A 13,568-nucleotide genomic window follows, 5' to 3' on the forward strand; every position below is an offset into this window, starting at 1 on the left:
AAAAAAAAAACATGTTGTGTGAATAACAATACATCATCTGTAATTTGAGACCCTAACATGTATTTATTTATTTACTTATTTTTGGAGAGTTTTATTTTTTTGCTGTAGGGTTCATGTGCTCACCAGAGAGACAGAGAGACAGAAAGTGAGAAATCACCCCCAGGGGGGATGTCCACACCACAATCCCTTCTCTTCCACTCTCCTCTCAGGATCCTGGGCACATATGCACATGCGCCTGCTGTGAGTTTAAGCCACTGGATCCAGGATTCGAACTGCGGTCAACTACATGGGAGTCCAGCGACATAGCCATTATGCCAACTGCTGGTCCCAACATGTATTTAATTTTCAACATTACAATCCAATCCAGAACACAGATGTATATAATCTTTCATGTTCTGAAAATTATAGCTTAAATACAACTTTTAGCTCTTTTTTCAATTGTAACATATAAAAAGCATTTTCCCTTGCTTGAATTCACTTGTTAAATTGTTCTTCGTGCATTCATTCAACAAATATTTAATGGCATGTTTCTATGTTCCAGAAAGTGCTTGGACTTCAGTAGTGAATAGGATGCATGACTTGTCCCCAGAGAACAGTAGTTCTTTATAAACATCATTTATAAAAACTCTCATATCCTATCATATCCCATACTATATTTAACCTCTCCCTTATTTTAAGGCTTCTTGTCTGTTATTCTTTTTTAATTTTTTTGGAGAGGTTTCTGCTATAGGGCACATGTGCTCGTCAGAAAGACAGAGAGAGACAGAGAGATAGAAAGTGAGAAACCACCCCCCAGGGGGGATGGCCATGCCGCAATCCCTTCTCCATTCTCCTCTCGGAATTTTGGACATGCACGCACATGCTCCCAGTGTGAGTTTAAGCCACTGGGTCCGGGACTCGAACTGTGGTCAGCTACATAGGAGTGCAGCGACATAGCCATTACGCTAACTGCTGGTCCCTGTTATTCTTTATAAATAATGATGTAGTGAATATCTTTAAGTTTATAGTAATTAGAGATTACTTTTACAAATTATTCTGGTTTTTTTCAAGGCAGAGTTTCTCTGAGCCTCGACTTCCTTCTGCTTCAGCCTACTGAGTGGCTAGGACCACAGGTGTGTACCACAACACGCAGCTCTTTTAAACAGGGTCTCGCTGTGTTGCCCAGGCCACCCTTGAGTTCACAATCCTCCTGCTTCAGCCTCCTAATGCCTGGGACTACAGTCACACATCACTGCAGCAGCAGACTTTCAGATCAGAGCAGCATCAAACCTAGGCCTCCTGGGAATCAAATCCTTGGGCCTCAGCCTGCAGAGCAGCAGTGTCTTAACAGCATTCACCATTGCAGCTGGGCCAGAAATCATTCTTTAAGGTACATTTCCATGCAAACAGTTACTGGGTTGGAGAATTAAACATGGTTTTTGTTTTTTGATACCATCTGCCACATTGCTTTAAAAAAAGGTGGTACCGGGACTAGTGGATGGTGTAATGGTTATGTTGCTGACCCCCACGTAGTCAACCACAGTTCGAGTCCTGGGCCCAGTGGCTTAAAACTCATAGTGGGCACGTGTGTGTGTGTGTGTGCCCTAAATCCCTAGAGGAGAATGGAGAAGGGATTGCGGCATGGCTACCCCCACCCAGGGGGTGATCTCTTGCTGTCTCTCTGGTGAGCATGTGCAACCTACAGCAAAAATCTCTCTCTTTTTAAAAAATTATTTTATTTGGGACCAGCAGTTGGCATAATGGCTATGTTGCAAGATTCCCTTGTAGTCGACCGTGGTTCGAGTCCCAGACCTGGTGGCTAAAACTCACGCCAGGCGTGTGTGCGCGTGTACCAAGATCCCAAGAGGAGAATGGAGGAGAAGGGATTGCAGCATGGCCATCCCTCCTCGGGGGTGATTTCTTGCTTTCTGCCTCTCTGTCTTTTTCTGTCTTTCTGGCAAGCGCATGCACCCTATAGCTAAAACCTCTCCAAAATAAATTTTTTAATTTAATTTTATTTATTCATTCATTTATTTTAATTTGACCAGACACACACACACACACACACACACACATACAGAGAGAGAGAGAGAGAGAGAAAGTGAGAAAGCAAGCCACCAGGTCCTGGACTCAAACCATGGCCAGCCATGTGGGAGGGTCCAGCACCTTAACCACCACGCCACCTGCTAGTCCCATTTATTTTTGTATGTAATTAATGTCTTATAAAGAATATGGGTGCTGGGAGCCAGCAGGTGGCATGGTGGTTGAAGTGCTGGATATGGGAACATGGTCGACTGTCGCTCAAGTCCTGGACCTGGTAGCTTGCTTTCTCACTTTTCCTCTCTATCTCTTTCTGGCCAAATTAAAAAAATAATGATGATGAATAAAATAAAATTAAATAGTTCTTTTTAAAAATTATTTAACTTTATTTATTTATTTGTTTGTTTATTTATTTTAATTTGACCAGAGAGGGATAGAGAGAAAGAAAGAGAGAGAGGGAAAGTGAGAAAGCAAGCCACCAGATTTGGGACCCAAACTGTGATCTGCCATGTGGGAGTCCAACAACCCTAACCTCCACACCACCTGCTAGCCCCAAAATTAAATAATTCTTTAAAAAGAAAGAATATAGGTGTCACATCTCTGGCTGCCACATTTCTGAGTACCACATCTCTGGGTGCCATGCTTCCAAATGCCATACCTCCCAGTGTCACACCAACAGGTGCCACTTCTCCTGGTGCCACGCCAGCAGGTGCACACTAGTAGGTGCTACATCTCCTGGTGGTGCCATGCCAACTGGTGTTGTGCCAGGAAGTACCACATCTCCCAGTGCCACACCTGGAAGAACCACATCTCCTGGTGCCATACCAGGAGGAGCCACACCAGCCAGTACTACACCAACTGGAGCCATGCCAGCAGGAGGAGTCATGCCAATCAGTACCACACCAGTCAGAGTCATGCTAGCAGGTGCCATGTCTTCCTGTGCCACATTTCCCAGTGCCATGCCCACAGGAGGAGCTGTGTCAGCTAGTGCCACACCAGCCAGAGCTGTACCAGCAGGTGCCAAGTCTCCCTGTGCAACATCTCCTGGTGCCATACCAGCTGGTACCATGCCAGTCAGTGCCTTGCTAGCAGGAATCATCCCAGCTAGTACCATGCCAGCAGATGCCACGTCTCCTGGTACCACACTAGCAGGTGCCACTCTTACTGCGCCATGCCTTCCGGTGCCATGACACCACATGCCTTTACCCTGGTACCATGGCTCTTTACTAGTCCATACTCCAGTTGACTTTTGGAGAACTTTCCAGCAAGCTCTTCTCCTCCAAAAGGCCTTGTAGCTAGGTTGTGGGGCATGAAGTATAATGTGGTTCTTCCCAAGCCAAAATGAACGCTTACCGCTTGCTGTGGTTGAATGTTTCCACCAAAACTTTTGAAACTTAACTGCCATTGTACCAGTATTAAGTGGGACCATATAAGAGATGATTATGTCAAAAGGGGCCCACCCTCATGAATGGATTAATCCACTCATGGATTTATGGATTGATAAATTATCTCACAAGTGGGTTGTTATAAAAGTAGCCCTCTCTTGGTGTCTGATATACACATTTGCTCAGCCATCTCTCATGACACATGAGAAAGACCCTCACCAGAGGCTGAGCAAATGTTATTACCATGCCCTTGGACTTCTCAGCCTCCAGAACTGTAAGAAGTAAATTTCTACATGAATTACCTAGCCTTATGTATTCTGTTATAGCAATTCAAAATGTACTAAGACACTACTCATTGTATAAGGGACACATTTTTTTTTCCCTAACAGTGTTCTCTAGGCTACAGGGCCCTCAGGTACAGTGGTCTTAGGAGAAGCCTGCTGATTTGCTCCCTACTCATAGGGTTGCCCTGTGAGCTGAGTAGCTGCTGATTTAGATGTTCTTCACTGAGCTTTGTCCAGTTCTTCCTCCAGACTCCTCAGGAGCAGCTGGCTACCCATATTGTTACTAATGGGGACAAATTAGAATGTTCCATGGAGAAAAGGACATTCTTGTCATATTATTTCAGGATAACAGCCATTCAAGAAGGTGGTTTGGCATTTGAACTCATTTAATCTTTCAAAGGTTGTTCCTAATCTGCTTATGGCTCAAGTTCAAGTTTTGTGGGCTTTACTGAGTCATGAATTGAATACCGCTTGTTGAGGGGCCCAGCATGGCATTGTAGGACTCTCCAAAAGCACAAATCACAGTGTTCCAGATTATTCACAGATGTCCAGGAGCAGCTATTTACATGATTGTTCAGTGAGGGCATCATAGCCCCTGGAGTCAATGTGGCCACTTCTTCCAAGGTAGTCTACGATGTCTTTTCTCTCCTTAGACAGCACTCTCAATTCTTGTTTCTAAAACCTTTTCCTTTGGGCACAGCATAGGCAGATGTGGGCGGACAGGCTCTTTACTAGTCCATACTCCAGTTGACTTTTGGAGAACTTTCCAGCAAGCTCTTCTCCTCCAAAAGGCCTTGTAGCTAGGTTGTGGGGCATGAAGTATAATGTGGTTCTTCCCAAGCCAAAATGAACGCTTACCGCTTGCTGTGGTTGAATGTTTCCACCAAAACTTTTGAAACTTAACTGCCATTGTACCAGTATTAAGTGGGACCATATAAGAGATGATTATGTCAAAAGGGGCCCACCCTCATGAATGGATTAATCCACTCATGGATTTATGGATTGATAAATTATCTCACAAGTGGGTTGTTATAAAAGTAGCCCTCTCTTGGTGTCTGATATACACATTTGCTCAGCCATCTCTCATGACACATGAGAAAGACCCTCACCAGAGGCTGAGCAAATGTTATTACCATGCCCTTGGACTTCTCAGCCTCCAGAACTGTAAGAAGTAAATTTCTACATGAATTACCTAGCCTTATGTATTCTGTTATAGCAATTCAAAATGTACTAAGACACTACTCATTGTATAAGGGACACATTTTTTTTTCCCTAACAGTGTTCTCTAGGCTACAGGGCCCTCAGGTACAGTGGTCTTAGGAGAAGCCTGCTGATTTGCTCCCTACTCATAGGGTTGCCCTGTGAGCTGAGTAGCTGCTGATTTAGATGTTCTTCACTGAGCTTTGTCCAGTTCTTCCTCCAGACTCCTCAGGAGCAGCTGGCTACCCATATTGTTACTAATGGGGACAAATTAGAATGTTCCATGGAGAAAAGGACATTCTTGTCATATTATTTCAGGATAACAGCCATTCAAGAAGGTGGTTTGGCATTTGAACTCATTTAATCTTTCAAAGGTTGTTCCTAATCTGCTTATGGCTCAAGTTCAAGTTTTGTGGGCTTTACTGAGTCATGAATTGAATACCGCTTGTTGAGGGACCCAGCATGGCATTGTAGGACTCTCCAAAAGCACAAATCACAGTGTTCCAGATTATTCACAGATGTCCAGGAGCAGCTATTTACATGATTGTTCAGTGAGGGCATCATAGCCCCTGGAGTCAATGTGGCCACTTCTTCCAAGGTAGTCTACGATGTCTTTTCTCTCCTTAGACAGCACTCTCAATTCTTGTTTCTAAAACCTTTTCCTTTGGGCACAGCATAGGCAGATGTGGGCGGACAGAGGTCTTGAGCCCTGAACTAGATTCCTTAATGTAAGTATAAGTAGATCAAAAAGTAAATATGGTATGAACTCACTATATGCTGGCTTAGAGAAGGAGCTTGGAGATGTGTTAACTAACAGTGGTTATGCATCCTTTCTCCTTTTGCTCATCTGTAATTTTTTTTCATTATGGACACACATTGCTTTTTTCCCCTTTTTTCTTTAAACAATTATTTTAATTTTTATTTATTCATTCATTTATTTTTAATTTGACCAGAGAAAGACAGACACAGAGAGAGAGGGAAAGTGAGAAATCAAGCCACCAGGCCTGGGACTCAAACAGTGGTTGGCCATGTGGGAGTATTCAGCACCTTAACCACCATGCCACCTGCTAGCTCCCAAACATTGATTATCTAATAAGAAAGAAGAGAACTATGAACAAATCCTATCACTTTTCATGAATATAAACAGGGAAGAACGAGAATAATTGGCTGAAAATGACTTAAAAGTTACAAAACACAGGCTGGCAGGTGACACAGAGGTTAGGATGACTGGATCCCATGTGGTGGACAATGTGGTTTGAGTCCCAAACCTGGCAGCTTGAAAATTGTGCCTTCTGGGTGTGTGTGCATGCATGCCCAATATCTGAAAGGAGAATGGAAAAGAAGGGATTGCAGTGTGGTCATTCCTTCTCGGGGGTGGGGAGCAGGTTGGTTTCTAACTTTTCCCCTCTCTCTGTCTCTGTCTCTGGCAAGTGCTTGCGCCCTCTAGCAAACTTAAAAAATAAAAATAAAAATAAAACACAAACATACACACATACAAATAGCCCCCATCCTTAAATCCTGAAAAGCTGGTAAAATTGCTTAGAGACATTTAAGAGGGTTATAAAACTGCTGCAGTATTTAGCAGCATGATCTCTATTCAAATAACAGTGGCTGGATATAATAGTTTTCAATCCAGTCAATTTTTCAATAGATCATAAGGTTGACCAAAATACCACATTTTTGAAACTTGTAAATGTTTCTTCATAAGCCCCTGCAGCTCTAGTCACCTGCATGGGGTGGGGGTGAGAAGTAAAGATGAGAATCTTGTTCTATTGTTACCTCTGAGTTTGCGGGGCAGATACATGGCCACCAAGGTTATGTGTGCATTGAAGCAAGGTGGGAGTGTAGGTCGCTACTTCAGTGTTGAAAACATCAACTCCAGCCATTTGAATGGCTTTTCTATTTAATATCTTTTAAGTTACCACAGCTTATCTCCTTTAAAAAAGAAAACTAGAAAAGTCTCTTTCGTCTGCCAACCCCAGCTGTTCTCAGTGCTGCTGTTGTCATCTAACCAGAGCTCTCAGTGGCCCCATGTGTGGCTGTACCTTCTCTGCCTACTGCCACCTAGAATAATCCAGCCTTCCATCTTCCCTGTGGGGCTTCTGGTCTGTCAAGCTCTACTGGGACAAAAGAAAATTAGCATCACTGCAGACATACAGTTTCCAACTCAGCCAGCTCTTTGCCGTTCTTTTATTCACTCCTGGCTAGACTAATTCCATTCCCCATGGTGCCTGCTTCCTGCTTGTCCAGCTCTCCTCAAATTGTCTACCCTACCACTGTCTCTGTTGCCAATGACCTTGACTTCTACCTCCCTGGGAGAGTGAAGTGTGTCAGGTTCTCGACTCTTCTATTTTGCTTCTAACAGGATGCACATGCTATTCCCAAGACTAACCTTTCTCCTAAGCTCTCCCTCCCATCCTCTCTTACCTCTTCCAGGACCCAGTTCAATAAATGACCCCCCCTATCCTTGTTTCCCTAATTATCCCCTTGTGTCTGATTCCTTTTCTTCACCCTTAAAGCATACTTCTCCCCCATGCTACAAACTTTTTCTTACCCTCTCTCCTTTTGGAGCTTCTACCTTACCCTTCACAAAGCATCCCCCGTGGAGAATGATCATGTTGCAATCCCTTCTCCATGACTCCCTTCTTTCAGGAGTTGCATCAATGTAATGAGCCCAGTGTGTTTCTCAAGTCACCAGGTCAAGAACTCAAACTGTACAGTTGGCCATGTGGGATCCATATGTCTTAACCACTAGGCCACAGAGCTGACCTATTTCTTCTTTTTTTGTTATCATCATTGCCAGAGGGATTATGCAGTTGCAAGAGAGAAACAGACAGACAGAGAAAGAGAGGGAGAAAGTACCTCCCAGTGGGGTATGGTCATCCTCTCCATTTTTCCATCCTGTTGGGATTTTGGGCACACATGCACATGCACCTGGCATGTTCTTCAAGATGCCAAAGCTGAGACTTGAACCATAGTCAGCCACTTGGGATCTGGGTCCCTTAACTAGGCCATGGGGCTGACCCCGTCAGTGACTTCTTAATTGTTAAATTATTCAATTACATCTTTTCAGTCTTTACCTGAAAGAGCCCTGATATCTGGTCAGTTTCTGTAACTCCTCCTTGAAACAATTTCATTGATATTTCTTGTCTCCTGATATTTTCTAGTTGCCTCCTCTGACCTCTTGTCATCTGACCAATCCTTAAGTATTTGTGTTCCCTGAAGTTTGTCCTTGACCCTATGGCTCAGCTCTTCCTGCTCACTGGCTTCCTTATAGGGGCTTTTTAGTGAGAGGGGGTTTGTGCTGTGACCAGTAACTGCCCTGCAGAGAGCTCTGCAGAACCAGATACTGAGGGTCTCTTTGATTTCCAGCAGAACATGTAGCCTTGACCCTGAGGAATAAATTTCTAATAGTGGAAATTCAGGCATTGGACATGTGGATTAGATACAGGTGGGTCTTGTTGGTGACACCTATATTCTGCCATAGGAGGCTAGACCCTTCCCTGTTCCAGGATTCAGTTTGGAAAACAAAGCTGTGGCTCATAAAGGCTATGTACCCATGCTCCATGTTACATTTCAGAATCTTCCGTGTGACACACATAGCTCTGATTCACTTGTCATCACTGCTCTGTAGTATTCCGCTACATGGGTATGCTACCATGTCTGTTTTCCTTCTGATGAATGATAAGATTGTTCTTGGTCTTTTTTATTGAGGGTGGTATTTCCCATAGTGCCTCTGTAACACTCTCAGGCTTGTCTCCTGTGCACACATGCAGGAATTTCTCTAGGCTCTACATGAGTCTTGAACCTTATACACGTTGCCTCCAGAAGGTTGCAGTGTTGTATTCAAATCACAAAAAAATAAGAGGACATCCAGTTTTAGTCAAATTAAAGGAGACTTTTATTAAGCCAGGGGCTGCAAGAGGACTCGAGTCACTCCAAAACTTTGCAGTACCAAAGCAGGGGGAGGAAGGTTTATAAAGGCAAAAACCAAAGGAAAAAAACTATACATCTAAGAAAGTACAGGCCTTGAGTTATGCAAAAACAGTTTACAAAGGCCGAAAAGGCAAGTTATCAGGAAGGACAGTTATAATTGGCTGGACAGTTATAATTGGCTACATCTGCTGTTGATAAATATTCGGTTAGGAGGACAGAGATGGATGGCAGCATTCATTTACTGGTGATAAGCATTCAGTGAGGAATTTTCAGGAGACACATGAGGAAAATGGCAGTGGAGTCATATTCAAAATGGAAGTAATCGTGCTTCAGTAGCAATGTATAGTCCTGCCAGAGTGCATCATAGTCCTCGACATCCCTGACAAAAGGAAAGGGCACAAGCCCCACCTAACACAGTCCAACCACCCACTTCCTTTCCTTTGCTCTCAGGTTGCTATGTGTTGCTAGAACACCTGGCTGGGGGATCTGTGGAAACCATACCAGATTTGTTCCAGAGTCTCGTTCTAGCGTCTCGTTCCAGCCTCACCTGGCCCCCGTTGCTGTTTGTCTCTCTTCCTACTTGAGCCCTACTGGGAGAAGTCACCATTCTCCACATTACAACTATTTCCTCCAGTCTTTCTGGGATTGGAACTTTCTAGGAGTGCTTGCTGCCAGGGCTAACTACGTAATTTGTGGGACTCTGCAAATAAAAGTGTGGGACTCCTTAGTCACAAAGCAAGAACAAGCTTTTTTCTTTTTTTCCATGGTCTCTTTCTCAACTTGTAATGGTGGTTTTTATTTGCTTTTTAATGTTGTACTTCCTTAGGCACAAGGGTTACTCATAGCTCCGGGGCAGATCCCCACAGTTCCTAGGGCCCCACCCCTTGGGACAAATGCCCAATCCTGTCCTTTCCAGTGCCTGAGCCCAGACCCCTGCCAGAGCAGGTGCAGTCACTGGGAGGTAGTGACAGGAAAGGGGTAAGTGGGGGGAGGCAAGACTACAAGTGAAGGAAGACTCAGCCCCTGGCAGATGCTCTATTGTTCCATTAGACATCACTAACAAAACACAAACTCAAAGATCCAGTTATTAAGGATTTCGAGATGGTGACTGCACAGCGTTAAATCCCTCGCAGCTACACTTGTTTCTGGCCCATGAAGCTTGCCCTAGCTGGTGTACCCCTCAGAACCAGGCCCAAGATCCCTTGGCCTGCTGTATCCTGGATTCACTGGAGAACCCAGTGTGAGTGTGGTGAGTTTTATTGGCCTAAGTGGTTGCCAAGCTTTATTTGGAGTTTATATTCCTTGCTTTCTTCCTCAGTGGCATCAGCTACTTAACCTAATTCTCTTGGTTCTTGTTTCTGTACTATAACAGTTGCAGTCATGCCGTTAGAACTTCAGGTACCAAAATAATGTTTAAAACTATTCAGTGGAAAAGTACAGAAACTCCTACTGGAGACTAAGCCATCTAAATCTCGGGTTAATCCAATGTGCAGCTCCCTGTCTAATCTAGCAAAATATAAAATCAACCTGATAATCACTACTAAGAGTAAAGGCGATTTTTGAGTAATGAAATTACATTCCAACCATAAGGCATGATAAGAAATAGTGCAGGGGCCAGGTGGTGGTGCAAAGATGACTCAACAGGACCCACATGGGAAGGATTCTGGGTTCACATCTCAGGACCTTCCTGAGCACACACACGTGCTTGCGCCTGTGGTCCAGGCCTGTTCAGGGCTGGGGGTAGATTGGGGTATGGAAGCTCTGTTACGGGTGCCTGTCTCTCTCTCTCTCTTCCCCAGAAGCAATAGATGTATAAATGTAAAAAAAAGTAGTCAGTATAAAAGCTAGTTTTGAAATTTTTCTGAACAAATTTGTTTTTTCAAATGTGAGACTCTTTTCTCAACACATACTAATGAAAATAGAAAAATTAATATGTTGTTCTAAATGAGTAGAAGATACTTCTTATAGTTGATTGAAATTGGATTTGAATCAGAATGGAAAATCTGAAAAGGATTCTAGGATTTCCTGAGGTTGAATAGATGAAGACTTAGTGGGATAAATCTGGTTTGTGAGTGTGTGTGTGTGTGTGTGTGTGTGTGTATAAATATTCTTGCTAGTTTAAAATAAATATTTGCCCAAAAAGGGCAATTTCTAAAAATAACTTTGGTTTCAGTTTTCCTTTTTAAAATTGTTTTATCTTTTATTTGCTATAAGCCATGAGTGCTCACTGGGGAGACAAGAGGAGAGAAAGCACCCCCAAGGGAGGATAGCCATGCCACAATTCCTTCTCCACTCTCTTCTTGGGATTTCAGACATACACGCATACGTAACTGGTGTGCTTTCCAGACCACAGGATCTGATACTCGAACTGTGCAGTAAACCATGTAAGATCTAGCCGCCTTAATCACCATGCCACTGGCTGGCCCAGTTTTTTCTTTTTTTTTCTCTCTCTCTCTTTTTCAATTTGCTGGACGGTACATGCACTCACCAGAGAAAGACAAGAGAAGACAAGAGAGAGGGAGAAGGAGAAAGCACCCTCTAATGGGGTGTGGTCATACCCCAATCTCTTCTTTTCTGGTTCTCCATTCTTTTGGGATGGGGCACACTTGCACATGTGCCCAGCGTTTTTCTTTCTTTCTTCTTTTCTTTCTTTTTTTTTTTTTTTTTGGAGGGGTTTTTGTTATAGGGGTGTACGATCGCCGGAAAGACAGAGAGAAAGACATAAAGCAAGAAATCACTCCCCTCCCCCGGGGGGGATGGCCACATGGCAATCCCTTCTCCTCTCGGGATCTTGGGCACGCACACACACATGCCCGGCGTGAGTTTAAGCCACCGGGTCTGGGACTCGACCACATGGGTCAAACCACGGTTGACTACATGGGAGTCCAGTGACATAGCCATTATGCCAACTGCTGGTCCTGTGCCCAGCGTTTTTCAAGCCACTGGATCCAATATTTGAACTATCAGGTTGGCCCTGTGGGATCCTGCTTTCTTAACCACCAGGTCATGGGCTAATTTTCTCTTCCTTTTTTAAAGTTATTTGAGCTAACACAGTTTTTTGTTATTTCTACCCTCTGAACCTTTCCAAAATACTGGGTTTTGTGCAGTTAATAGTAGAGTTTGCTAGAAAAAAATAGAATGTGAAGGAAACAACACAGAACACTCACATTTTTGTTTATTCAAAATACAGTTACACATTTTTACAGTCATTAACTATTTCACCCAACAGCCTGAGGAGTCAGACTCCTAATCTGTCTGATGATAAACTGAAAGCATCAGAGAGCTGCTTGCCCTGCTTGGAGGTGAGGGTTAGAAGGGTGCTGGTTAGAAAGGAAACCAGGAAGGAAGTTATATATATAGGGTGTGTGTTATGTGAGTCTTGTTTAACACATGTTCTTATTTAATCCTCACAACCAAGCCATTTGATAGATGGGGAAACTGAAATACAGAGCAAGGTTGTTGTGCGGCCGAGACCACAGCGTGGAAAAGCCACAGAGCCTATCCCGCTCACACCACTCTGTTGCCCTCAAAGACAGCAGGGAATCTGGTGGTGCTGAGCTCTGTGGTCTGAGGGAGGAAGCTGAATGTTCTCCAAGGGCATGGCATGCCTCTAGTCTGGTCCTGCTTTCTCTGTTCTCCTTAAAGCTGTCCTTGGTCACCCAGAACCAATGGAGAGAATCAGCTATTTTTGGAGGCAGGCCCCTCATAGCCCTATGCTAGCTAAGCCCTTCACCAGCCACAGACAATTCAGTTTTTCTGACAATGGTCCTGATAGCATTGACCCAGAGCTCAGCCCAGAGGCACTAAGCAATGTTCAGTGGGCAAAGCTCCCCCATGTAGCCTGACCTGACCTGTGAATGTTTTGCTGATCAGGAACCCTAGGCCAGAGGGGAAATGATTTGCCCAGGATTCACCAGCAAATCAAGGGAGAGTCTGGCTCCAGAGCTGGGCTTCTCGCAGCCTGTGCTCCCATCAGCAGGTGCTGGGAGCTGCAGATGGTCGTAAGTGGCCCTCGTAGAATGGCTGGGTGTTGGTGTCTTTGTTTCATTCTTATTTGTTAGGAGCCTTGAAGCCACATCCTCCTTAGGAGCTGATTATATTTCTGAAACTGAATTAACTCTGATGTTTGAGATCTTGGGATCTTGAATATATATCTTGTGCCTCACCCCAACTTTGCTCCAGATTTTGGGTGAAGCGTGTGCAGAAGATAACCTGAAGTTCTTTGGGGCAAGACTTACCGACTGTATCTTTGTGGCCTGCAGTAGCTAAGGAACTTACAGAAGTGCCATAGCCAAGGAGCAACATAACCCCAGGAGAATCCAGACTGGGCCACAAGGTGAGTCAGCTCATACTGTCTTCAGAGTACCTAGTGAGCTATTCTTCCCCTGCACCAGACCTGTCTTAGTCATTGTGGTTCTCCCCCATGGGTCTCTCCCATCTATCTGGCTTGCCTTATCTTGTCCCTTCAAGGGCCAGCAGCATCTCGGGAGCCAGCAGTTAGCATAATGGCTATGTCGCTGGACTCCCAAGTAGTCGACCGTGGTTTGCGTCCCAGACCCAGTGGCTTAAAACCCACGCTGGGCACATGTGCGTGCGTGCCCAAGATCCCGAGAGGAGAATGGAGAAGAAGGGATTGTGGCGTGACCATCCCCCCTGAGGGGTGATTTTTCGCTTTCTGTCTCTATGTCTCTCTCTGTCTGTCTGGCGAGCGCACGCGCCCTACAGTGAAAACCTCTCTCAAAAA

The 13,568-nt window shown here is 44.4% G+C and overlaps 1 long non-coding RNA gene across 1 annotated transcript in view; it reads left to right on the forward strand.

Moving 5' to 3' along the window:
- Positions 1-13,568, forward strand: part of LOC102487176 (uncharacterized) — a 32,711-nt gene that overhangs the window by 6,934 nt on the left and 12,209 nt on the right. Inside the window, exons 2-3 of the long non-coding RNA XR_335749.1 lie at positions 1,055-1,112; positions 13,007-13,160. This is a non-coding gene — a long non-coding RNA (uncharacterized LOC102487176). The remainder of the gene's footprint in view (positions 1-1,054; positions 1,113-13,006; positions 13,161-13,568) is intronic.

Source organism: Tupaia chinensis, unplaced genomic scaffold (genome assembly GCF_000334495.1).
Source record: "Tupaia chinensis unplaced genomic scaffold, TupChi_1.0 Scaffold000523_1, whole genome shotgun sequence".
In the NCBI taxonomy this organism is placed as follows: domain Eukaryota; kingdom Metazoa; phylum Chordata; class Mammalia; order Scandentia; family Tupaiidae; genus Tupaia; species Tupaia belangeri.